Source organism: Amblyraja radiata, chromosome 21, assembly GCF_010909765.2.
Source record: "Amblyraja radiata isolate CabotCenter1 chromosome 21, sAmbRad1.1.pri, whole genome shotgun sequence".
Lineage (NCBI taxonomy): Eukaryota > Metazoa > Chordata > Chondrichthyes > Rajiformes > Rajidae > Amblyraja > Amblyraja radiata.
In genome coordinates, this window is record NC_045976.1 from 31,688,260 (window position 1) to 31,715,265 (window position 27,006).

The 27,006-nt window shown below is 43.8% G+C and overlaps 1 pseudogene; it reads right to left on the reverse strand.

Annotated features, from left to right (window-relative positions):
- Window positions 1-40: 40 nt before the first annotated feature.
- Window positions 41-25,997, reverse strand: LOC116984998 (annotated as a pseudogene).
- Window positions 25,998-27,006: the final 1,009 nt, after the last annotated feature.

A 27,006-nucleotide genomic window follows, 5' to 3' on the forward strand; every position in this document is an offset into this window, starting at 1 on the left:
AATAGTCCTGGACTAATTTGAAGCAAAATGCAATTTTAAAAAATAATTAATAACAGAAACGTGCTAAATTCCAAGCAGTGCTAGCACTGTACAGCAAGTCAACCAAGTATTCTCTTCTGATCAAAGTAGGCTTCCAGTCTATACAGGGCATAATCCTGAAACAAAAGAGACATCACCTTAGTTCTTCAGAGAGCACAAAGCAGAATCATCTCCAATTTATAAAGTGGGAAGCAAGTGAGTGGGTGAGCCAGTCAAGGGAGGATGCTGTGGTGGAGGGGAGGGACAGTGCAAGGCAGGAGGGCAGGCAAGGATGGGAAAACAAGGTGCAGGAGCAGGCTAAATTGGTCAATTGTTCATCCTCCACGATTCAGTACTATCATGGCTGACAAACTCTTGGCATCAACATCAATTTTCCCCCATTCCACCTCATCTTCAGTGCAAATGTCGGAATATATTTTAGGTGACATAGACATCGTCTCCACCCTATGAGAGAAGGAAATCTATTTTCTGTCCAAAATGAGCGGCCGTTATTCAAAATATGCTCATGTTACAGATACCCCCACAAGGGAAGATGGCCTCTTTCAACATTTGTCAACTATTTCATCTGGGGATATTCTGAATGAACTTTCTCTGTACCATCTCCACACCCCATACCTCTCACATAAGGGACCAGGATCCCACCAACCTTCCCAACTGCTTGCATATTAACTTTTTCACGTATTCCACTCCCCAAACCATTTACAACAGTTTTCACATTGTTATATTGTGTTTTTTCCAAACTTTCATCCAAAATAGATAACCCCATTTCCCCACAGCAGTCTTCATCTCCCACTTCATCTCCCACTCACTACATCCTTTGTGAGCTGTGCACTCTTCAACTTGCTAACCCACTTTGTCTCATCAGCAAATGCCCGTCATTTCATCCCGATCAAAACTGTAGATTATATATAGTTGCACTAGCTACCGATTGCCAATCCAGAAAAGAACCATTTAATCATGTCAGTTAGCCATTTCACATCCTTTGCCAATGTATAACCCCATTCCTTTCCTCTCTTAACTTATGCACAAGAATGGGAAGACAAAAAAGATGAGGTAGTGTGTAATGAGAGGCAGAAAGACACACAGACACACATAACTCACCATGTAACCAAACTCAATTGTGGAAAGCTTTGCTTGTATAATAGCCCAGAGTGCCCACAGGTAGTGAGAGGCTAGGGCATACCTTAAGAAAGTAATACATAGCATCAGTTAGTTAAAACAGAAAAAAAAACCTTCATTGGCCCAACACCATCACTTCCCACAATTTCATTCTAAATCTGGCGTTATTACTGACAAACAACTAATCAATCCTGTCTGAAGAAGGGTCTCGACCCAAAACATTGCCTATTTCCTTCACTCCATAGATGCTGCCTCACTCGCTGAGTTTCTCCAGCAATATTGTCTACAATCCATCCCAAAAATCATGCACAGGTCACTGTAAAACAGCACTAGAGGAGTTTTACTACGAGTAATACACAGCTTTTGGTCAGTGTTCTCCAGTCTCCTTAAACGGGTTGGAGAGGTACTTTGGAGCTGAAAGTGGTTGGGAGGGAGGGGAAGCAGTGAGGCAGTGAGACTGTAAACGTAAAGGTGAGAGTGTGGCAAGAGGTTGGAGCTGCACTGTAAGTATTCATGGGAGGCAAAAATCACCGAGGCAGATAAGAAATGTATTCCAGGAAAGGCCTCACTCTATTTTGTTCAACATGAAATACAAAACAGAGGCTATAACTCTTACTACCCAAGATGTGCTTTAGCATTTTCTGTATTAAAAGGTCAGTGCCCTCTGGGGCTTTCAATCTTGCTACCATGGCTCATGACTCCATTAAGCATGAACATCTACCTCATAAGAAGAGTAAGAGGTCTTCAGGTTTCACATGGAGAGTAGATTAAACAGTATCAGCCAAATCCACCAATCTTTAGATTCTAGCAGTTACTTGTGCAGAAAAGCACAGTTTAGCTGCCAGCCTCACCATCCTTATATCCCCACTGTTATAAAACCTCTCACTAACTTAACCCCCTGATTATTCCATACAAGTGCCCAACCTGTTGATCTCAATGATCATCTCTTCTTCAATTTTCAACTGATCATCATGCACCGAGTCCCCTTTATTCCCCGAATATTCAGAAAGGTAATGTCTGATGAAGTGAAGCTGAGGAGAAATAAGAGTTTAAAGTTATTTAAGTGAAGTAGACAAATCACATTTGCTGTTAATGGAAGTTGACCCTGAATGTTTTTGAGACATGAAGAATTCCTGATGGCAAGATTCTCAGAATCAAGAAACAGCTTCTGAAAGTGTTTCTTTAGAGGCCTAACATTGACTTTTGTGTGACCAATGCCAGATGTTGTGGTAAGAGGAAGAATTTCCCTTCTTTTTTCACCTTGTGTAGATACCCAAAGACCAGCTTGCTGTTGTCAATACCTGCTGCTGTCGGTTAGGATAATTCTCCATATTAGCTTTGAAGAAAGGCCACTGATCATAAGTGTAGTCATACATCCATTCACAGAAGTGATTTCCAATGTCAAAGCCCCTGCGAACAAAGACAAGGCAGAAGGTACACGTTAAGCAGCAGTCCTCCCTTTCCCCCGCGCTCGCCCTCCAACAGGAACCCAGATTCCCATTGCAACCCATAGCCCCATCACTCCTCCCCAACCAGGGAAAGCTGATAGTTAAGCCCCCAAAGAGTGATTGCCATTGAGGGCAGTGGTCAGATCCAACCTAGTTGCATTACCAAAACGATAAATAGCCTGTCCAGAACAAGATTATGTCACCTGCAAATATGGCTTGGCTCTAGCTAATATCGCCAAAACCAGAATGTATTGGTGGTTTCCAGTTCGTACTTATCTGTGGTTTTTGGGGAGGGGGTGGAGGAAATTGGGGAAGGAGGGAGGAGTGTTTCTTGGTCACTTGTCTGAAGTATCCAGCCTGACACCTATCCATATTCTCCAGGGCTGCTGCCTGACTCGCTGAGTTACTCCAGCCCTTTGTATAAATCTTTGGTACCCCTTTCCATAGGGACCACTCCCTTAATTCCTTGGTTCACTCATCCCTTCCAACCCAACCCAAACCACCTCTTTCCAGGTATTTTTCCTTGGAACCGCAGGAGGTGCAACCAGGGATCCATCCAGGTTAGTCAGGGTATTGAGTATAGAAGTTGGAACATTATGTTACCTTTGGGTTCAGTTTTGGTCACCCTACTACAGGAAGGACGTCATAGCTGGAAAGAGTGAGGAGCAGATTTATGAGAAGGTTACCAGGACTGGGGGCCCGAGCTGAAGGTCGAGCAGGCTAAGACTTTATTCCATGGAGGGCTGGAGACTAAAGGGTGATCTTTTAAAAATATAATACCATGAGGGGAATAAATAGGGTGAATGCACAGAGTCTTTTACCTGGCAGAGGGGAAATCAAGACCAGAGAATATAGATTCAAGGTGAGAGAGGAAAGATTTAATAGTAACCCGAGGATCAGCTTTTTCCACACATCTGTGGGTGGGTATCTGGAACGAACTGCCAGGGGAGGTAGTTGAGACCAGTACTAGTACAATATTTAAAAGACATTTGAACGGGTACATGGATAGGAAAGGTTGAGGGCTATAGGCCAAACACAGACAGGTGGGATGAACATCTTGGTTGGTTTGGCTGAAGGGCCTAGTTCTGTGCTGTATAACTATGACAAATGGAAGGAGGAATTGAAAGGGCTATCAAGCAGCCTCAGATCTGCGCTTCGATTCTTTGTCTGGATTCTTCCAAATTCAAACAGCTCAAAATTTCATGTTTGCCTTAGGGTGTGTCCAGAAGCCTCACCACACTTTTAAAAGCAACCCACTTTCAGGACATCCCTTTACCTGCAAACATCCTACTCCAAGTTCCTGTCTAATACCATCAAGGTTGGCACTGTCCCAATTCAAAATGTTAACTTCTGGACCTCCCCTGACTTTAACTATTATAAAGCCAACAGAACCATGGTCGTTGGTCCCAAAAGACCTGTCATTTGCCTTGCATTACTACAGAACAGTAATGTGTTCAGACACACTACTAAGGGAACAATATAGCTCTGAACAATAATTGACCAGAACTAATTGCAAAACATTTGGTTGATACTGCAGCCTGTCACAGCTCAGCTGCTCATTCTGTCAATTAAAAGCCCCCCCGATAGAATACTTATTTATTCTACACCTTTACCTTCCTGTACATCATTATGACAAAAAACCACAGGTGACCATGTGGCTTCAAGAAGCGACCTGAAAGAGGGGGATAAAAAAAAAATCACTAAATTAGCATATGACATTGATTTCTGAGAGTGAGAAAGAACAGGAAAAGATGAAAAAGTATTAACCTCAAGTTTCTGCCAATGACCAACATCCTCCGATTATTGTCTGGTCAAATAATAAAGCAATGATTAAAGTAAAGTTAAATTCTTACTTTAAACTCGCCAACTCTCCTGGCAGGTTGAAAGTCTTCAGTTTATTAAACTTTTTCACATGTGCCTCTCTGACGAATGTCAATCCCATTATCTGCTTGAGATACCTTAACAAGAGGAGAGAGATGGTCTTTAATAAAACTACTTAAATGATGAACACAAGACCACTGGCTCGCCCCCGATTAAGCCTGCATCAGACAATCTTTTGAAGCAAAAATAAAGATGGACATTTATCCCTTCAAACCTCCGCCATTCAAAATGATCATTCGAAAGGCTCACCCTTCATTTCATTACCTTATTTTCTATTCACCATGCAGGACCCGGTGCAAGGACTAGGCCTCTCCCTCCCCCGGCTCCAGGCCGCTCGGCCCGTTCACCCCACAGCCCCCGCCTCAAATACAACTTCATGACCGACATGGGGGGAGGAAGAAAAAAGGAAGAGGAGGAGCCAGAGGGCTGAGGGAGAGCTGAGAAGGGGAGGAGACAGTAAGGGCTACCAGAAATTGGAGAACCTCCCACATTGCAACACATCACACGTGCTCCGGTTAAACTCGATCTGATATTTCCCCATCCATTTCTGCAGTTGGTCTATATCCCGCTGTATCTTCCGACAGCATTCCATTCCTCACCACCTGCATCTCCATATCACAAACAGCAAGGGTCTCAGCATAGATCCCTGCAGAACTCCATTGGTCACAGAGCTAGAGCCAGAATATCTACCATCCATCACAACCCTCCTATCAATACACCAGCTCTGAATGTATATGACCAAGTCATCATGAAACCCCTACATCTTAACTGCTGGATCAGCCTACCCTGAGGGGCCTTATCAAATCCTAACTAAAATCCACTGCCAACAATCTCCTTCATCACTTTCAATCTCCTTCATCACCTCCTCAATAAAACACTCTATCAAGTTAATAAGACATGACCTGCCACATACAAGCATCTTTCAATCAATGCTCCAATTTGGGTTCTGTAAAGGATAAGGAATTTACACATTTCCAGGTCTAGATCCGGTCATATAAAATGCACAGCAAACGAGTTCTACTATTTTTCCTTGCATTGCGCTTAACAATTTACCAAATCCATTTGGCTTCACGGCAACAGTAGCCCTGTTGGGGTACTTACATTGGCAGTTCAATCTTTCTGGTTTCAGATCGGCTCATTTTTATTTGAACAAAAGGTTTGGAGGGTATGTTTATTTGAACAAAAGATTTGGGTGGTGATGGTGGTAAGAGACCAGCTCATACCCATGTTTAGTAGCAACAAGACAAAGCAAGACTATTCAAAGACAACATTTGTAGGAGTATATTTACAAATAGAACCCTGGTCTAATCCACCCAGATTAGTTGGAAAAGGACAATCCAAGGTTTAGAAGCACAACAGAATTGTGAAGAGGTAAATTAGAAAAGAGGCAGCTAAGAGAATGCCCATTTTGTAATTGCTGTTGCATTGGTCACTGTACTCTTTCCCTGTTATTCACTCCACTCAAACTGATGCAGATTCTGGTCAGTCATACCTGTCCATAGTCTCAAACAGCCACTTTGGTTCTTTGTTGAAGGGCATGACCATTCCATGGAATCGAGACATTTTTACTGCTATCTCTGCTGAAATATCTGGAAGTCCCAACTCTTCAGTCAGCAGTCGACGGCTCTAGTCAGACAGATTGAGGATGCCACATTAAATATATGCAACTTTCCAGCCCATCCGTCATAATAAGTGCACAACCTCACTAATATAGGCATCACTCAACTACAAGAAGAAACTTGAGAAATAGGGGGCTAAAAGGTGCAAGAAAATTTTGGTTTCACATGTTCCTAGTTTGGCACCAACTACCATCAGCAGTAGCCAAATGAATTCTGAAGTGTGTAGACACATCCTATCTGCTCAAGTTCAAACAATTGCCTCAAAACTCATTGGCCGGCAGTTCATTCTACATCAAGACAATCATCCCAACCATATTGCTAAAGCAACAGAGGAGTTTTTCAAAGCTAAAAAATGGTCAATTTTTGAGTGGCCGTCAATCACCAGATCTGAACCTAATTGAGCATGCCTTTTATATGCTGAAGAGAAAACTGAAGGGGACTATCCCCCAAAACAAGCATAAGCTAAAGATGGCTGCAATACTGGCCTGGCAGAGCATCACCAGTGAAGACACCCAGCAACTTGTGATGTCCATGCATCGCAGACTTCAAGCAGTCATTGCATGCAAAGGATATGCAATAAAATACTAAACATTGCTACTTTCATTTACATGACACCTGTGTCCCAAACATTATGGTGCCCTGCAATGGGGGAGGGGGACTATGTATAAACACTGCTGTAATTTATACGTGGTGAAACATAAATGGATAAAAATGGCCTTTGTTAAAATCTGACAATGTGCACTTTAACCACTTGATTTTTTTCTAGTACAAATCTCAAATTGTGGAGTTCAGAGGCAAATTAATAAATGATGAGTCTTTGTCCCAAATATTATGGAGGGCACTGTGACTGAAACAGGTGGAGGATCAGGAATTATTCAGTACCATCCCATCTAAAATATCTATAATAGAATTAAGGTCTGCTGCTCAGCCTTTTGGGCATTATGCTATATTCAGCACACTCCTAAATGCTATAGAATGCTGTGTAACCCAGTTGTACAAGGACATCACTAAAGTGACAATCTTATAGCAACGACACTTTAAAACAGCAGCCATATACTATATACTCCAAGCATTCACTCAAAAAGCACCCAGAACTCAGATGAGCAAATTTAAGGTGGTTTTGATCTGGTACATGTCAGACAGTATCTCTGGAGAATGTGCAACAGTGAAGTTTTATGTCTGAAGAAGGGTCTCGACCCAAACCGTCACCTATCCATGTTCTCCAGCAATGCTGTCTGACCGGCTGAGTTACTCCAGCATGTCGTGTCCTTTTAAGGATAAAGGTTCTGTCTGCATAAAGAATCTGAAGAACTTCCAATCAATGGAGTAAGAACACTAAAATTAATTGGTTTTGCTTCCATTCATAGTGTTGTAAACATTTACATTAAATTGGGAAGAATATGAACAAATATGTCTTTTTGCAAGAATGCACAATGAGATGATACAGGAATGACACTTGTCCACATGCTAAAGAATATTTTAGACATTGCTTCACTATTGCTTAAATATACCATGGAGTTCTTTATCACATCTGGTCTATAAATGCTGCACATATCTAATCTCCCACCAGCTGCACAACATAGAGGTTAGCAAAGGAAACAAACCAGGTCCACCCATACTGAAGCATGGTCTGGACTGACAATAACAAGATCTTAAAATAATTGTGTGAAGGAGATGAGAAATAAGAGGACATGCTACAAAGAGAATGCACAAGTTAATTTCATTTTTGGCCACTTACTATGCCAGCAGGTTCAATACCACCTCCAACTGCCAATTCTAGTCAACAAGCCCAATGCAGTAAACCATTTGCAACCAGTTCAGCAAGGCCTCTGATGAGTAGGGTATCCCCATAGAGGATGAATGACTGTACATGGATACTGCAAATGGTGCAGGAACAATTTTCAAATTTTAAAAGTAACACAGGAGAGAAATAACTTCATACTGGAATGTATTGCTCCAAACGTCCCCGCGGAAACACTCCATATAATCTTGGTCCCAAGGCACGTTCTGCCAATACAGCAAACATCACGCTCTCCAGTACCAGAGAATCCACACCCTGCGAGGGACAACAAAAATGCCTACTGTCAAAACAGCAAAATTCACATCCATTAGGATGACCACTACTTTCTGGAAATGGCTTTTGAAAACAGGCAGTTTACATTAGATAATAGATTAGCAACTTAAACAGCATCAGGTTAGAAATTATGCAGCATAGAAATAGGTCCTTTGGATGTACATGCCATCGTGCTTACCTATACATTAATCCCATTTACTTGGTCTAAGGTTTATGCACTGATTCCAGTGCTCACCTAGAAACAAATATGGATATACCTGCCTCCACAACCTTCTCAAATAATAAATTCCAGATTGCATTCATGCTCTTGGGATGATGGGGAGTGGGGGGGGGGAGACATTTTTCTCAGATCCTCCTTATCCAAAAGTTATGTCATCTGGTATTAGATAACTCTGATGTCGGTTGAAATTTCTAATGTTTTAACGACTTGGGACCTTCGTAATTTTGTATACCTCCCTCAAGCCTGCGCCCCCCCCCCCCCTCCCCCAACCCCTTCAGCTTCTCCTACATAGAAAACAAACCTAGTATTTCCAGTTTCTCCTTGCTCCTACATTGTAGTGACTAAAACTGTGCCATATTCCAGATGTGGCCTAATTCATGGGAACCTAATCTATGCAACCTCACTGGCTAATCCAGTCATGTATCCATATGGCATCTTCTACCATATTATGAATCCAGGCTGCCACCTTCAGGAATCAGATTTAGTTTAGAGATACAGCTTGGAAATAGGCCCTTCAGCTCACCGAGTCCACATCGACCAGAGATCACCCTAGTTCTATCCTAAACTAGGGTGATCTCTGACTAGTTCTATCCTAAACATTTACAGAAGCCAATTAACCTACAAACCTGCACGTCTCTGGAATGAGAGAAGAAACCAGAGCACCTGGAGAAAACCCACATGGTCACAGGGAGAACAAACAAACTCCGTACAGAGAGCACCCAAAGTCAGGATTGAACCCAAGTCTGTGACACAGAAAGGCAGCAACTTTCTGCACCACCATGCTGCCCTTATACACCAAGGACCCTCTGTTCCTCAGAACTGTCCATCAGTCAAGATGTTTGCCCGACCCTTTAGTCCTCCCAAACGACACCACACTGCAAGATTAAATTCCATCTGCCATTACTCTACCTTTGACTTAAACCAGCATCTGCAGTTCTTTCCTACACATTACCAGCTGATCAATATCATCCTAAAGCCCACAATTACAATCCTCACCAACACCTGTGTCATGTCAAATCAATTTTCACGATTCTACTTTCATAATAATTGAAATGATATAGACAATAAATAAAGGTCCCAATACTAGGGCCTGTGGTACATTACTTCCCACAGGCTTCCATTTCACCCTCTATCATCAAGCTGGCTTTGGATCCAATTTGCCAACTTCCCCTGAATCCCATGTGCTGCAAACATTGGATGAGTTTCCTACATGGACCTTTGTCAAAGACCTAACTGAAGTATATAAACTGCACTGCTCTCATCAATACATTGTTGCCTCTTCAAACAAAAGAAAACAAGTGGTTAAACGGGATGTCGCACTAAAATGACACTGCATTCCTGCCTTTCCAAATACAGTAATTACAATGTTTTTCAGTCATTTCATTCGGACTCAATAAATAGTCCATGAATTATTTGGTTTATCCCCATTCCTTTGCTTGAATAAGGGCACCACATCAACTTTCTTCTAATCATGTTATTTCACCCATGGGCAGCAAAATTAAACACATCAGGGTCCCAGCCATCTCCTCCCTTTCATAGTAACTTTGCCGATTTTAAGCTTGCAAAAGGCATGCAAATAGCATCTTCAAGCATAAAATGCTCCAGAATTCCAATATTATCCTCCCAAAATCTCTCCAAATACAATATCCTTCTCTTTAGGGAATAGAAATAAATATTATTTTAAAACTACACTTTCATCATCTGTGAGCACATATTGCATTTTTGGATCCAAATGGCACTTACTTGTTACCCCCAACCCTTCATACATCTCAAATGCTTTTGGATTTTCCTTTTTGATTTGCACCAGTGGTACTTTGGTAACTCACATTTCACTGCACCAATTGGTGCATGTGACAATAAATGTCCTTTGCCCCTTGTCTATAGATTTCTTCATTTGAACAATATGTAGCTCAAGATGGGCAATAAAAGTGTTTTACTTCACCATCCTAGTGTACATTCCCAGGACATGTATAACATCTCTAATGGGCACTACTCTTGCCAAGATCCCTAATTAGATACAAAGTAAAACTCTCCAGACATCAAACATGGCCAGGATGTCATAGGTTAGATACAAATCTAAATATATTCCCTTTCTGCACATTTTGCTTAATGCATGTGGCTACATGAATGGCCAAATTTAAAAATGGGAAATGTACATCAGAAAATGACCCAAGTTTAATTTGGAAACTAGAGATATCATTAGCTAGTAAACAAAACTCCAATCATATTCTTATCACAGTAGTGAGCAATTAATGCAGGATGCCTGCATTGATAAAGCAGGATCAGTTAGCTGCAGGACCATTAGAACATGCATCAAGAGGAGCCATTATTTTTAGTTGGGGACTGGGTAACATGGGATATGGCTTGAAAGTAAAATGAGGGAAGTAGGACCAGGTGTGTATTGGGCCTCTGGTGTGATAAACATATCCACAGGCTTTTCACACTAGAGAAGCAAGAAAGAGATGGGAGTTTTAGGAATATAGGCAGAGCAAAGAATTGTCCATCTTAGAACTAAAAGTAGAATAAAATATACATGACTAAAAGGTATTAAGTGGGTCCATTGTTTGGTGCTATTCACAAGAGTGTTTTCACATGACTTGAAATCACAAGCACACAAAATTATGTTGCAATTCCCAAACTCTAATATTGCTTAATGAGAAACCAAGTAGTAAAATGAAAGCTGATAACTCAGGACCATAAAAATACTTCAGCATACTGTGGGTTGCAAAGTTTTCATACCCCTTGAACTTTTCCACATTTTGTCACGTTACAACCACAAATGTAAATGTATTTTAATGGGATTTTATGTGATAGACCAACACAAAGTGGTGCATAATTGTGAAGTGGAAGGAATATGATACATGGTTTTCAAATTTTTTTACAAATAAAAAACTGAAAAGTGTGGCGTGCAAAAGTATTCAGCCCCCCTGAGTCAATACTTTGTAGAACCACCTTTCGCTGCAATTACAGCTGCAAGTCTTTTGGGGTATGTCTCTATCAGCTTTGCACATCTAGAGACTGAAATTTTTGCCCATTCTTCTTTGCAAAATAGCTCATGCTCAGTCAGATTGGATGGAGAGCGTCTGTGAACTACAATTTTCAAGTCTTGCCAGAGATTCTCAATTGGATTTAGGTCTGGACTTTGACTGGGCCATTCTAACACATGAATATGCTTTGATCTAAACCATTCCATTGTAGCTCTGGCTGTATGTTTAGGGTCGTTGTCCTGCTGGAAGGTGAACCTCCGCCCCAGTCTCAAGTCTTTTGCAGACAGGTTTTCTTCCAAGATTGCCCTGTATTTGGCTCCATCCATCTTCCCATCAACTCCATAATAATAATAATAATAAATTTTATTTAATGGGCGCCTTTCAGACATCTCAAGGACACCTTACATAGATAATCGGAATAAAAACATATAATCGGAATAAAATAAGTAATAAAGACATCACAGAGACACAAATTAAAAACATAGTTCAATCCAAAAACAGAAAATCAAAAACACAATGTGAAGAGAGAGCAGCGGCAGCCAAAGCGCGCCAGCGTCCACTCTCTCTTCACGGCAGCCAAAGCGCGCCAGCGTCCACTCTCTCTTCACGGCAGCCATCTAGGACACAGTCTTACAGGATTACAATTAGACAAAAAAATAATCCCCCCACAGTGGATAGCACTGTGGGGGAAGGCAAAATGTCCAGTCCCCACCCAAGTTCACCCCAAAGTCAGGCCTAGTGAGGCCACCGCAATTGACTCTACGGAGGCCCGATGTCCCTGGCCGTTCTCACCGGGTGGTCTTGCCCCGGCGTCGGGAGAGTCCTCTCGGCGGCTGGGCCACCTGGAACGGCCACTTCCTGGTTGGAGACCTCGGCTGCCGAAGCCGACAAGGCCGCGCCGGTTTGAAGCTCCCAGGCTCCCGATTATAAAGTTGGCGCCGCCTCTGCGCACTGCCGCCTCTCGGCACGCCGCCGCTCCGCACGCCGCCTCTCCGCTCCGCAGACCCGCAGCCCGGAGATGTTGCTCTCGGCGGTCCAGCTCACCAGAGCTCCAGCGCGTCGCTCCAGCGCGGCGACCCAGGCAAGGCATCGCCCGCTCCACTCCGCTCCGCGATAGCGCTCCAGCGCTGTGCCGCCACCGAGGCCGAGGTGCTGGGCGGTCCCCGCCAGGAAACGGCGCTCCAAGCACGCTGGTAGGTCACGAGGACGGGTCGACGGGCAGCCAGGAGAAAAGGATGCCACACCGACCAGGTAGGGACCTAGAAATAAAGTTTACACCTACCCCCCACATTAAAAAGTACATATCCCCTACAAACAAAAAACAGGACTCACTAAAAACTATTAAAAAAAACGAATTAAAACGGACGGCTGCTGCCTAGCAGCCGTTCACCAAGATGGCTCCTCCTCCCTGACCAGCTTCCCTGTCGCTGCTGAAGAAAAGGATCTCCACAGCATGATGCTGCCACCACCATGTTTCACAGTGGGGATGGTGTGTTCAGGGTGATATGCAGTGTTAGTTTTCCGCCACACATAGCGTTTTGCATTTATGCCAAAAACTTCAATTTTGGTCTCATCTGACCAGAGCACCTTCCTCCACATGTTTGCTGTGTCCCCCACATGGCTTGTGACAAACTGCAAACGGGACTTCTTATGGCTTTTTTTCAACAATGGCTTTCTTCTTGCCACTCTTCCATAAAGGCCCGATTTGTGGAGTGCACGACTAATAGTTGTCCTGTGGACAGATTCTCCCACCTGAGCTGTGGATCTCTGCAGCTCCTCCAGAGTTACCATCGGCCTGCTTGGCTGCTTCTCTGATCAATGCTCTCCTTGCCCGGCCTGTCAGTTTAGGTGGACGGCCATGTCTTGGTAGGTTTGCAGTTGTGTCATACATTTTCCATTTTCGGATGATGGATTGAACAGTGCTCCGTGAGATGTTCAAAGCTTGGGATATTTTTTATAACCTAACCCTGCTTTAAACTTCTCCACAACTTTATCCCTGGCCTGTCTGGTGTGTTCCTTGGGGTTCATGATGCTGTTTGTTCACTAATGTTCTCTAACAAACTTCTGAAGCCTTCACAGAACAGCTGTATTTATACTGAGATTAGATTACACACAAGTGGACTCTATTTACTAATTAGGTGACTTCTGAAGGCAATTGGTTGCACTGGATTTTATTTAGGGGTATCAGAGTAAAGGGGGCTGAATACTTTTGCACGCCACACTTTTCAGTTTTTTATTTGTAAAAAAATTTGAAAACCATGTATCATTTTCCTTCCACGTCACAATTATGCGCCACTTTGTGTCGGTCTATCACATAAAATCCCAATAAAATACATTTACGTTTGTGGTTGTAACGTGACAAAATGTGGAAAAGTTCAAGGGGTATGAATACTTTTGCAAGCCACTGTATGTCATAGCAACATGGAAACAGAAACATGGTTTTCGATTTAACAGCACAAATCCCAATTTAAGAAGTTACCTCCTTTTTTGGTGTAACATCTTGAAACAGGCATCTTCTGGATGTAGCACTAGAAGGTCACACACTTGATAGATCAAATGACCTCATTTTGTGCAATCTCCAATTCCTAGATGAACAAAGCTGTGCTGTAGTGTGCAATTCATGTGGAAAGATATGCCTTCATCCAAATTCAGTACTCTCCTTGTTCCTAACCAGGGAGAATTTTATTGCAGCTAGGTACTACCAATTAAAATCCTGCCGCAAGTACATAGACTGTGGGCACTTCACAATCCAGATACAAACTGGGACAGCAATAAGAAAACAAGGCTAAACACGAATGTGTAGGAAGGAACTGCAGATGATGGTTTAAACCGAAGATAGACACAAAATGAAGGAGGGACAGGCAGCATCTCTGGAGAGAAGGAATGGGTGGCGTTTCGGATCGAGGCGTTTTCTGAAGAAGGGTCTCGACCTGAAATGTCACCAATTCCTTCTCTACATAGATGTTTGTTGTCCCGCTGAGCTACTCCAGCTTTTTGTGTCTATCTGATGCTAAACAAATGTTCACTTCTGTGGTGTGAACAAGCTTAACATACATCAAATCCCCGAGTCTTATCCCAGTTAAAATAAATTCTTCTGCCCTCTAGTGAGTGAAAAATAATTTTCAGTATTCAGCTATGCAGTTCGAGTGAACATTTTGCAGACCCTTGACAAGTCGATTAAAGTGCTACAAGTGTAAGCACGTTAAAAGTGGAGAAAGTTGGCAGAGCAAAAATGAACATAAAGGAATCGATAATTCTTTAAAGGGGTCCCAATTTGATATGGGAAACAATTTTCAAATAGTCCAAGAGTTTAAATGGTTTTGCCACTTACCTGCAGATGGCGCCATAAACTCGCAGCAGTACCTGGCGAGGTTCATCGCCCACACTCAGCACATGATCTGGCAGTGTGCAGAGATACAAGAGGTTACTGAGGCCTCCACTAGAAACAAAAGGGTGCAGACAAGAAAACTATTAACTATTTGCCAACCAAATTCAGGATTTTGTTCCAGTGTAGCGTTTGTTCATAATAGGAAAGGTGGACAAGTGTCAACATTGCAAGGGTTAATCATTTCGATGTTCTAAAAATAATCTGAAACCAAGGGTCCAGATTATGCCATGGCCTCGAATAATAAGTAGCGAATGACAAGAGATACCCAGCTGAGATTCATCTCTAATAGCAGTCATAATCACAATTTGAAGAGATAGTCCACAGCCAAATCCAGCCATCCAGCTGCAAGATGGACAACAATTCTAGGCCAGGTTAATTTTCCCTGGTATGAATTGTACTATTATTTGAGCTTCTTCATAAACTACCCAAAATTATGGCTGGGTTCAGTATGCACCAAGGATGCACACTTCCAACCGCCATGCAGAGATGAAGGCCATAGTAAATTGAATTGACATCAATGCCAAGCATATAAAAAGGAACAGGCCTCTGGTAGAGCAATTGTCAAGGAGGGAGTAAGGAACACCAACTCCAATAGAACCATCCTGATGAAATGCTTAGAACATGGTCCCATCTACACCCTTTGTATCTGAGACAGAACTCGATCTCCAAACCAAACTTTGCAGCTATTAAAGTATGTCGCAAATATATCCACATCAAAGCATGTTCCCATGACCAATATGCTCACCTTTATCAACCTGGCCTATTAACAAAGGCACCAGCAGAAACATTACGGCAAGCAAAACAATGTTGAAGATCTCAAGGATTTTCTTAAACAATACCTCTTTACACAACTGCCACTATCCATAGGATCTGAATCACCCTAATGTGTAGTTGAGTATTCTGCACCAAAGATTCTCTCCTAGAAACACCAGAACTGATTTGATAAGAGTGACCAGGAAATCAGGGTTCTCTTGGTACTAGAAGGGGACCACCATCCTTGCAGGGAGGTTTGCTAGTGCTTGTTACGAGTGATGAAACCAGTGGGATGAAATCAAAACAGTGCAACATGACTCATTTGTAGAAAATGGAACAGGCTAGTGCAGCAAGGACAGTAAGCAGAGACAGGAAGGGAACCTTGAGAGAGCCGGTAGGTTGAGCTTTATTTACTTTAATGCAAGGAGCATTAGAGTTAATGTAAGGAGCATTTCAAGAGACAATGGGGGTCGACAAGGATCCTTTTACTTTGACGAGGCACTCCGCGGCGGCGTATAAAAGCCGGATCCGGACCAAAAAGTGCGGTCTGAACCAAAACGCCCGCAGAGTCCTCAGCAGATACTCAAGATCCACCCTGTAGAAAGCTTTCTCCTGGTCGAGGGAGAGAAAGGCAGTTGGTACACCAGTTTCCTGAGCAAGGTAGACCAGGCCCCGGCCCAGATGGATATTGTCCTGGATGGACCGGCCCGAGGGTGTGTAAGTGGTCAGCGTGGATCACTTGGACCAGCACTGGACCTAGACGGTTGGCCATTGCCTTTGCAAAGACCTTGTAGTCGGTACAAGTGAAGAAAGCAGTGAAGAAAGCTAACGGAATGTTGGCCTTCATAACAAGAGGATTTCAATATAGGAGTAAAGAGGTTCTTCTGCAGTTGTATAGGGCTCTGGTGAGACCACATCTGGAGTATTGTGTACAGTTTTGGTCTCCTAATTTGAGGAAGGACATCCTTGTGATTGAGGCAGTGCAGCGTAGGTTCACGAGATTGATCCCTGGGATGGCGGGACTGTCATACGAGGAAAGATTGAAAAGATTAGGCATGTATTCACTGGAGTTTAGAAGGATGAGGGGATATCTTATAGAAACATATAAAATTATAAAAGGACTGGACAAGCTAGATGCAGGAAAAATGTTCCCAATGTTGGGCGAGTCCAGAACCAGGGGCCACACTCTTAGAATAAAGGGGAGGTCATTTAAGACTGAGGCTAGAAAAAACTTTTTCACCCAGAGAGTTGTGAATTTATGGAATTCGCTGCCACAGAGGGCAGTGGAGGCCAAGTCACTGGATGGATTTAAAAGAGAGTGAGATAGAACTCTAGGGGCTAGTGGAGTATTGATAGGGGACGATCAGCCATGATCACAATGAATGGCGGTGCTGGCTCGAAGGGCTGAATGGCCTCCTCGTGCACCTATTTTCTATGTTTCTATGTACAGAGGAGGGAGACCGGGCACCAGTTCTATAGAAGGCGGAGATCATCCTTCTTGGGCAGAAGGACCATGACAGCCCTCCACCAAGACAGGGGTGGAGAAGTCTCCCCGGTCATCAGGCTCTCCCTCAGGACCATGGTGTAGTCCTTCCCCAGGATCCCCCAGAATGTGCGGGGAACTCTGCTGTCAGGCCATCCAGGCCAGATTTCAAATTCAGAAACAGGAATTAAGTGGGTTTGTGGTGCCACACAACAAAACTAAGGGTTTCTCCTCAGTGTGGAGACAAGATAACAGCTCTAAGGATTCTGCTGTCTCTCTTATATTACTAGAGGATTTGTTTTACCTTGATATATAACATTATGAGAGGCATAGACAGGGTAGACATTCAGAACCTTTTCCCCGCAGGGTGGAAATGTCTAACACTAGGGGATATAGCTATAAGGAGGAAAGGGAAAGTTTATTGGAGAGTAGACCAACTGGCACCCGTTGGGTCCCTGTCACATGGGAGGAGGCCTGGTCCCTCAACGCAACCCGTTCCCCAGTAACCCGTAGCCCTCACGAGAGGCGTAGTTCCCCAATTCAACCCGTTGCCAAACGTAACATTTCCAGCATTCCCTGCCTCCCCCCAGCACTGGACTTAAAAAAATTTGCAATTGGACTTCCCCAATTGCAATACCAATTCACCCTCCTGTCCTTCCACGAGCTGGAGTAAGTGTTGTGTGATGGCAACGTTGTTGCAAATGTCAGGTGGAGGACTGTGATATCCCATTCAGGTGAACAGTTGGTGGAAGCACAATGTTCCTGTATTGCAACATGGTATCAAGGTTTGGTGGGAGGTGGCAGGAAGGATTTTAATAGTAAAAATCTTGTTAAAGTTGCCTTTTTTAATCCTTGAAATATTAATAATGTGAAAAATAACATCAGTAAGTAAGTAAATTGTATTTATGTAACGCGTTTAAATCAACTCGCATTGAAACCAAAGTGCTTTACATAAAAGAAATAATAAAGTTTCCGTACATCCATAGAAAAATTAAAAATCGGAAAAATGACATAACACATAGAATTCAACAAGAACGTCCCCCCACAACAGAATCAAAATTTTCCACTGTGGGGAAAGGCAACAAAAAGTTAAGTCCTCTTAATCTGTGAAACACCCGAGGTCGGGGCCTATTTGTGGCCTCCACAGCCAGTCCGATGTTTTCAGGCCCTCTTTGCTGGAAAGCTGGAACACCGGCGTCGGGTAAACACTCCTCAGGGGCTTTGAAAATGTCTGGAGCGGCCGCTCCCTCCCCAGAGACTGCGGCACCCGTAGTCCTCAGGCTGCGTTGGCTGGAGCTCCGACTCTGGCGATCTCGGATGTTTTAAATCCAGCGCCACCCGCAGCCACAGCTCCTCCATGTTGGAGTCGGCGGTCACCGCACTCCGGAGCTTACCGCTCGGCGACCCAGTAAGGCATCGCCCGCTCCGTGTTGGTATCCCAGCGCTGTCTTGACAGGAAACGCTGCTCCAGTTTTGATGGTAGGCCGCGAGGAAGGGGCGAAGAAACAGCTCGTAGGGAAGCTGCCTCTACGACCAGGTAGGGGACTAAGAAATAAAGTTTCCCCCTTCCCCTCCCCCCACCCACCACATAAAAGACCTCCAACTAACATTTGTTTTTTGACAGGACTAAAAATAAAAATAAAAAAGGGTGAAAGGACGGACTGCAGGGAGAAGAAACTTGATAGGAACCACCACGGGAAAAAGCAGAGTAAGCTTATGCAAATAAATTTGCGCTGCCTTATACTGTTTTGGCGTAGCTCCTGAGATCACAGACAAACAAACAAGTCGACACTTTTAGTAGTATATAGTTGTGCGGGATCATGCATATCGATCAGTGTACAGGCAGGTCAGTTAAATTTGGCATTATCTCTGGCACAAACATTGCCAAATGCGTGCAGTCCCCTGCCATTGGTTATAGATTGAATTTGGGAGCAGCGCTATTGGCCTGGACTTACCAGCGATTATTTCAACGGCTGATTTAATGTGATAATGGCTGATCATCCCCAATCAGTACCTCGTTCATGCCTTCTCCCCATATCCCCTGACTCCGCTATCTTTAAGAGCCCTATCTAGCTCTCTCTTGAAAGCATCCAGAGAACCTGCCTCCACCACCCTCAGGCAGAAAATTGCACAAACTCACCACTCTCTGTGAGAAAATGAGTTTCCTCGTCTCCGTTCTAAATGGCCTACTCATTATTCTCCTTATACTCCTTATTCTCAACCCTGGTTCTGGACTCCCCCAACATCGGGGAACATGTTTCCTGCCTCTAGTGTGTCCAAGCCCTTAACAATCTTATAAGTTTCAAGCGTTTTGGATTGGTACCAAGTACCAAGTCACATGAGCAGTCACATGGGTCCCAATTCTTCTGTTTCCTGCAGTTCTGCTCCCTTTCCCCTCCCCCGAGGTGGAACAAGGATAGTCCCCCGGGATAGAAAATTGTTTGGCAGAAAGGAAGCAAAGAGTAGGAATAAACGGGTCCTTTTCAGAATGGCAGGCAGTGGCGAGTGGAGTGCCGCAACGCTCGGTGTTGGGGCCCCAACTGTTTACCCTTTATATTAATGATTTGGAAGAGCGAATTAGGAGCAGCACTAGCAAGTTTGCGGATGACACAAAGCTGGGTGGCAGTGTGAACTGTGAAGAGGATATTAGGAGGTTGCAGGGTGACCTGGACAGGTTGTGTGAGTGGGCAGATGCGAGGCAGATGCAGTTTAATATAGATCAATGTGAGGTTATCCACGTTGGTGGCAAAAACAAGGGGGCAGATTATTATCTCAATGGGGTTAGGTTAGGTATGTGGGAGGTACAGCGAGACCTGGGTGTCCTGTCTGTGAGCACATGTTGCATTTTTGGATCCAAATGGCACTTACTTGTTACACCCAACCCTTCATACATCTCAAATGCTTTTGGATTTTCCTTTTTGATTTGCACCAGTGGTACTTTGGTAACTCACATTTCACTGCACCAATTGGTGCATGTGACAATAAATGTCCTTTGCCCCTTGTCTATAGATTTCTTCATTTGAACAATATGTAGCTCAAGATGGGCAATAAAAGTGTTTTACTTCACCATCCTAGTGTACATTCCCAGGACATGTATAACATCTCTAATGGGCACTACTCTTGCCAAGATCCCTAATTAGATACAAAGTAAAACTCTCCAGACATCAAACATGGCCAGGATGTCATAGGTTAGATACAAATCTAAATATATTCCCTTTCTGCACACTTTGCTTAATGTATGTGGCTACATGAATGGCCAAATTTAAAAATGGGAAATGAACATCAGAAAATGACCCAAGTTTAATTTGGAAACTAGAGATATCATTAGCTAGTAAACAAAACTCCAATCATATTCTTATCACAGTAGTGAGCAATTAATGCAGGATGCCTGCATTGATAAAGCAGGATCAGTTAGCTGCAGGACCATTAGAACATGCATCAAAAGGAGCCATTATTTTTAGTTGGGGACTGGGTAACATGGGATATGGCTTGAAAGTAAAATGAGGGAAGTAGGGGGGCCTCTGGTGTGATAAACATATCCACAGGCTTTTCACACTAGAGAAGCAAGAAAGAGATGGGAGTTTTAGGCCAGGAATATAGGCAGAGCAAAGAATTGTCCATCTTAGAACTAAAAGTAGAATAAAATATACATGACTAAAAGGTATTAAGTGGGTCCATTGTTTGGTGCTATTCACAAGAGTGTTTTCACATGACTTGAAATCACAAGCACACAAAATTATGTTGCAATTCCCAAACTCTAATATTGCTTAATGAGAAACCAAGTAGTAAAATGAAAGCTGATAACTCAGGACCATAAAAATACTTCAGCATACTGTGGCTTGCAAAGTTTTCATACACCTTGAACTTTTCCACATTTTGTCACGTTACAACCACAAATGTAAATGTATTTTAATGGGATTTTATGTGATAGACCAACACAAAGTGGTGCATAATTGTGAAGTGGAAGGAAAATGATACATGGTTTTCAAATTTTTTTACAAATAAAAAACTGAAAAGTGTGGCGTGCAAAAGTATTCAGCCCCCCTGAGTCAATACTTTGTAGAACCACCTTTCGCTGCAATTACAGCTGCAAGTCTTTTGGGGTATGTCTCTATCAGCTTTGCACATCTAGAGACTGAAATTTTTGCCCATTCTTCTTTGCAAAATAGCTCATGCTCAGTCAGATTGGATGGAGAGCGTCTGTGAACAACAATTTTCAAGTCTTGCCAGAGATTCTCAATTGGATTTAGGTCTGGACTTTGACTGGGCAATTCTAACACATGAATATGCTTTGATCTAAACCATTCCATTGTAGCTCTGGCTGTATGTTTAGGGTCGTTGTCCTGCTGGAAGGTGAACCTCCGCCCCAGTCTCAAGTCTTTTGCAGACTCTAACAGGTTTTCTTCCAAGATTGCCCTGTATTTGGCTCCATCCATCTTCCCATCAACTCCATAATAATAATAATAATAAATTTTATTTAATGGGCGCCTTTCAGACATCTCAAGGACACCTTACATAGATAATCGGAATAAAAACATATAATCGGAATAAAATAAGTAATAAAGACATCACAGAGACACAAATTAAAAACATAGTTCAATCCAAAAACAGAAATTCAAAAACACAATGTGAAGAGAGAGCAGCGGCAGCCAAAGCGCGCCAGCGTCCACTCTCTCTTCACGGCACCCATCTAGAACACAGACTTACAGGATTACAATTAGACAAAAAAATCATCCCCCCACAGTGGATAGCACTGTGGGGGAAGGCACAATGTCCTGTCCCCACCCCAAGTTCACCCCAAAGTCAAGCCTAGTGAGGCCACCGCAATTGACTCTACGGAGGCCCGATGTCCCTGGCCGTTCTCACAGGGTGGTCTTGCCCCGGCGTCGGGAGAGTCCACTCGCCGGCTGGGCCACCTGGAACGGCCGCTTCCTGGTTGGAGACCGCGGCTGCCGAAGCCGACAAGGCCGCGCCGGTTTGAAGCTCCCAGGCTCCCGATGATAAAGTTGGCGCCGCCTCTGCGCACTGCCGCCTCTCCGCACGCCGCCTCTCCGCACGCCGCCTCTCCTCTCCGCAGACCCGCAGCCCGGAGATGTTGCTCTCTGCGGTCCAGCTCACCAGAGCTCCAGCGCTTCGCTCCAGCGCGGCGACCCAGGCAAGGCATCGCCCGCTCCACTCCGCTCCGCGATAATGCTCCAGCGCTGTGCCGCCACGGAGGCCGAGGTGCTGGGTGGTCCCCGCCAGGAAACGGCGCTCCAAGCCCGCTGGTAGGCCACGAGGACGGGTCGACGGGCAGCCAGGAGAAAAGGCTGCCACACCGACCAGGTAGGGACCTAGAAATAAAGTTTACACCTACCCCCACATTAAAAAGTACATATCCCCTACAAACAAAAAACAGGACTCACTAAAAACTATTAAAATAAAACGAATTAAAACGGATGGCTGCTGGCTAGCAGCCGTTCACCAAGATGGCTCCTCCTCCCTGACCAGCTTCCCTGTCCCTGCTGAAGAAAAGGATCTCCACAGCATGATGCTGCCACCACCATGTTTCACAGTGGGGATGGTGTGTTCAGGATGATGTGCAGTGTTAGTTTTCCGCCACACATAGCGTTTTGCATTTATGCCAAAAACTTCAATTTTGGTCTCATCTGACCAGAGCACCTTCCTCCACATGTTTGCTGTGTCCCCCACATGGCTTGTGACAAACTGCAAACGGGACTTCTTATGGCTTTTTTTCAACAATGGCTTTCTTCTTGCCACTCTTCCATAAAGGGTTGATTTGTGGAGTGCACGACTAATAGTTGTCCTGTGGACAGATTCTCCCACCTGAGCTGTGGATCTCTGCAGCTCCTCCAGAGTTACCATCGGCCTGCTTGGCTGCTTATCTGATCAATGCTCTCCTTGCCCGACCTGTCAGTTTAGGTGGACGGCCATGTCTTGGTAGGTTTGCAGTTGTGCCATACATTTTCCATTTTCGGATGATGGATTGAACAGTGCTCCGTGAGATGTTCACAGCTTGGGATATTTTTTATAACCTAACCCTGCTTTAAACTTCTCCACAACTTTATCCCTGACCTGTCTGGTGTGTTCCTTGGGGTTCATGATGCTGTTTGTTCACTAATGTTCTCTAACAAACTTCTGAGGCCTTCACAGAACAGCTGTATTTATACTGAGATTAGATTACACACAAGTGGACTCTATTTACTAATTAGGTGACTTCTGAAGGCAATTGGTTGCACTGGATTTTATTTAGGGGTATCAGAGTAAAGGGGGCTGAATACTTTTGCACGCCACACTTTTCAGTTTTTTATTTGTAAAAAAATTTGAAAACCATGTATCATTTTCCTTCCATGTCACAATTATGCACCACTTTGTGTTGGTCTATCACATAAAATCCCAATAAAATACATTTACGTTTGTGGTTGTAACGTGACAAAATGTGGAAAAGTTCAAGGGGTATGAATACTTTTGCAAGCCACTGTATGTCATAGCAACATGGAAACAGAAACATGGTTTTCGATTTAACAGCACAAATCCCAATTTAAGAAGTTACCTCCTTTTTTGGTGTAACATCTTGAAACAGGCGTCTTCTGGATGTAGCACTAGAAGGTCACACACTTGATAGATCAAATGACCTCATTTTGTGCAATCTCCAATTCCTAGATGAACAAAGCTGTGCTGTAGTGTGCAATACATGTGGAAAGATATGCCTTCATCCAAATTCAGTACTCTCCTTGTTCCTAACCAGGGAGAATTTTATTGCAGCCAGGTACTATCAATTAAAATCCTGCCGCAAGTACATAGACTGTGGGCACTTCACAATCCAGATACAAACTGGGACAGCAATAAGAAAACAAGGCTAAACACGAATGTGTAGGAAGGAACTGCAGATGCTGGTTTAAACCGAAGATAGACACAAAATGCAGGAGGGACAGGCAGCATCTCTGGAGAGAAGGAATGGGTGGCGTTTCGGATCGAGGCGTTTTCTGAAGAAGGGTCTCGACCTGAAATGTCACCAATTCCTTCTCTCCATAGATGTTGCCTGTCCCGCTGAGCTACTCCAGCTTTTTGTGTCTATCTGATGCTAAACAAATGTTCACTTCTGTGGTGTGAACAAGCTTAACATACATCAAATCCCCGAGTCTTATCCCAGTTAAAATAAATTCTTCTGCCCTCTAGTGAGTGAAAAATAATTTTCAGTATTCAGCTATGCAGTTCGAGTGAACATTTTGCAGACACTTGACAAGTCGATTAAAGTGCTACAAGTGTAAGCACGTTAAAAAGTGGAGAAAGTTGGCAGAGCAAAAATGAACATAAAGGAATCGATAATTCTTTAAAGGGGTCCCAATTTGATATGGGAAACAATTTTCAAATAGTTCAAGAGTTTAAATGGTTTTGCCACTTACCTGCAGATGGCGCCATAAACTCGCAGCAGTACCTGGCGAGGTTCATCGCCCACACTCAGCACATGATCTGGCAGTGTGCAGAGATACAAGAGGTTACTGAGGCCTCCACTAGAAACAAAAGGGTGCAGACAAGAAAACTATTAACTATTTGCCAACCAAATTCAGGATTTTGTTCCAGTGTAGCGTTTGTTCGTAATAGGAAAGGTGGACAAGTGTCAACATTGCAAGGGTTAATCATTTCGATGTTCTAAAAATAATCTGAAACCAAGGGTCCAGATTATGCCATGGCCTCGAATAATAAGTAGCGCATGACAAGAGATACCCAGCTGAGATTCATCTCTAATAGCAGTCATAATCACAATTTGAAGAGATAGTCCACAGCCAAATCCAGCCATCCAGCTGCAAGATGGACAACAATTCTAGGCCAGGTTAATTTCCCTGGTATGAATTGTACTATTATTTGAGCTTCTTCATAAACTACCCAAAATTATGGCTGGGTTCAGTATGCACCAAGGATGCACACTTGCAACTGCCATGCAGAGATGAAGGCCATAGTAAATTGAATTGACATCAATGCCAAGCATATAAAAAGGACAAGCCTCTGGTAGAGCAATTGTCAAGGAGGGAGTAAGGAACACCAACTCCGATAGAACCATCCTGATGAAATGCTTAGAACATGGTCCCATCTACACCCTTTGTATCTGAGACAGAACTCGATCTCCAAACCAAACTTTGCAGCTATTAAAGTATGTCGCAAATATATCCACATCAAAGCATGTTCCCATGACCAATATGCTCACCTTTATCAACCTGGCCTATTAACAAAGGCACCAGCAGAAACTTTGCGGCAAGCAAAACAATGTTGAAGATCTCAAGGATTTTCTTAAACAATACCTCTTTACACAACTGCCACTATCCATAGGATCTGAATCACCCTAATGTGTAGTTGAGTATTCTGCACCAAAGATTCTCTCCTAGAAACACCAGAACTGATTTGATAAGAGTGACCAGGAAATCAGGGTTCTCTTGGTACTAGAAGGGGACCACCATCCTTGCAGGGAGGTTTGCTAGTGCTTGTTACGAGTGATGAAACCAGTGGGATGAAATCAAAACAGTGCAACATGACTCATTTGTAGAAAATGGAACAGGCTAGTGCAGCAAGGACAGTAAGCAGAGACAGGAAGGGAACCTTGAGAGAGCCGGTAGGTTGAGCTTTATTTACTTTAATGCAAGGAGCATTAGAGTTAATGTAAGGAGCATTTCAAGAGACAATGGGGGTCGACAAGGATCCTTTTACTTTGACGAGGCACTCCGCGGCGGCGTATAAAAGCCGGATCCGGACCAAAAAGTGCGGTCTGAACCCAAACGCCCGCAGAGTCCTCAGCAGATACTCAAGATCCACCCTGTAGAAAGCTTTCTCCTGGTCGAGGGAGAGAAAGGCAGTTGGTACACCAGTCTCCTGAGCAAGGTAGACCAGGCCCCAGCCCAGATGGATATTATCCTGGATGGACCGGCCTGAGAGTGTGTAAGTGGTCAGTGTGGATCACTTGGACCAGCACTGGACCTAGACGGTTGGCCATTGCGTTTGCAAAGACCTTGTAGTCGGTACAAGTGAAGAAGGCAGTGAAGGAAGCTAATGGAATGTTGGCCTTCATAACATTAGGATTTCAATATAGGAGTAAAGAGGTTCTTCTGCAGTTGTATAGGGCTCTGGTGAGACCACATCTGGAGTATTGTGTACAGTTTTAGTCTCCTAATTTGAGGAAGGACATCCTTGTGATTGAGGCAGTGCAGGGTAGGTTCACGAGATTGATCCCTGGGATGGCGGGACTGTCATATGAGGAAAGATTGAAAAGATTAGGCATGTATTCACTGGAGTTTAGAAGGATGAGGGGATATCTTATAGAAACATATAAAATTATAAAAGGACTGGGCAAGCTAGATGCAGGAAAAATGTTCCCAATGTTGGGCGAGTCCAGAACCAGGGGCCACACTCTTAGAATAAAGGAGAGGTCATTTAAGACTGAGGCTAGAAAAAAAGTTTTCACCCAGAGAGTTGTGAATTTATGGAATTCCCTGCCACAGAGGGCAGTGGAGGCCAAGTCACTGGATGGATTTAAGAGAGAGTTAGATAGAGCTCTAGGGGCTAGTGGAGTATTGATAGGGGACGATCAGCCATGATCACAATGAATGGTGGTGCTGGCTCGAGGGGCCGAATGGCCTCCTCGTGCACCTATTTTCTATGTTTCTATGTACAGAGGAGGGAGACCGGGCACCAGTTCTATAGAAGGCGGAGATCATCCTTCTTGGGCAGAAGGACCATGAGAGCCCTCCACCAAGACAGGGGTGGAGAAGTCTCCCCGGTCATCAGGCTCTCCCTCAGGACCATGGTGTAGTCCTTCCCCAGGATCCCCCAGAATGTGTGGAGAACTCTGCTGTCAGGCCATCCAGGCCAGATTTCAAATTCAGAAACAGGAATTAAGTGGGTTTGTGGTGCCACACAACAAAACTAAGGGTTTCTCCTCAGTGTGGAGACAAGATAACAGCTCTAAGGATTCTGCTGTCTCTCTTATATTACTAGAGGATTTG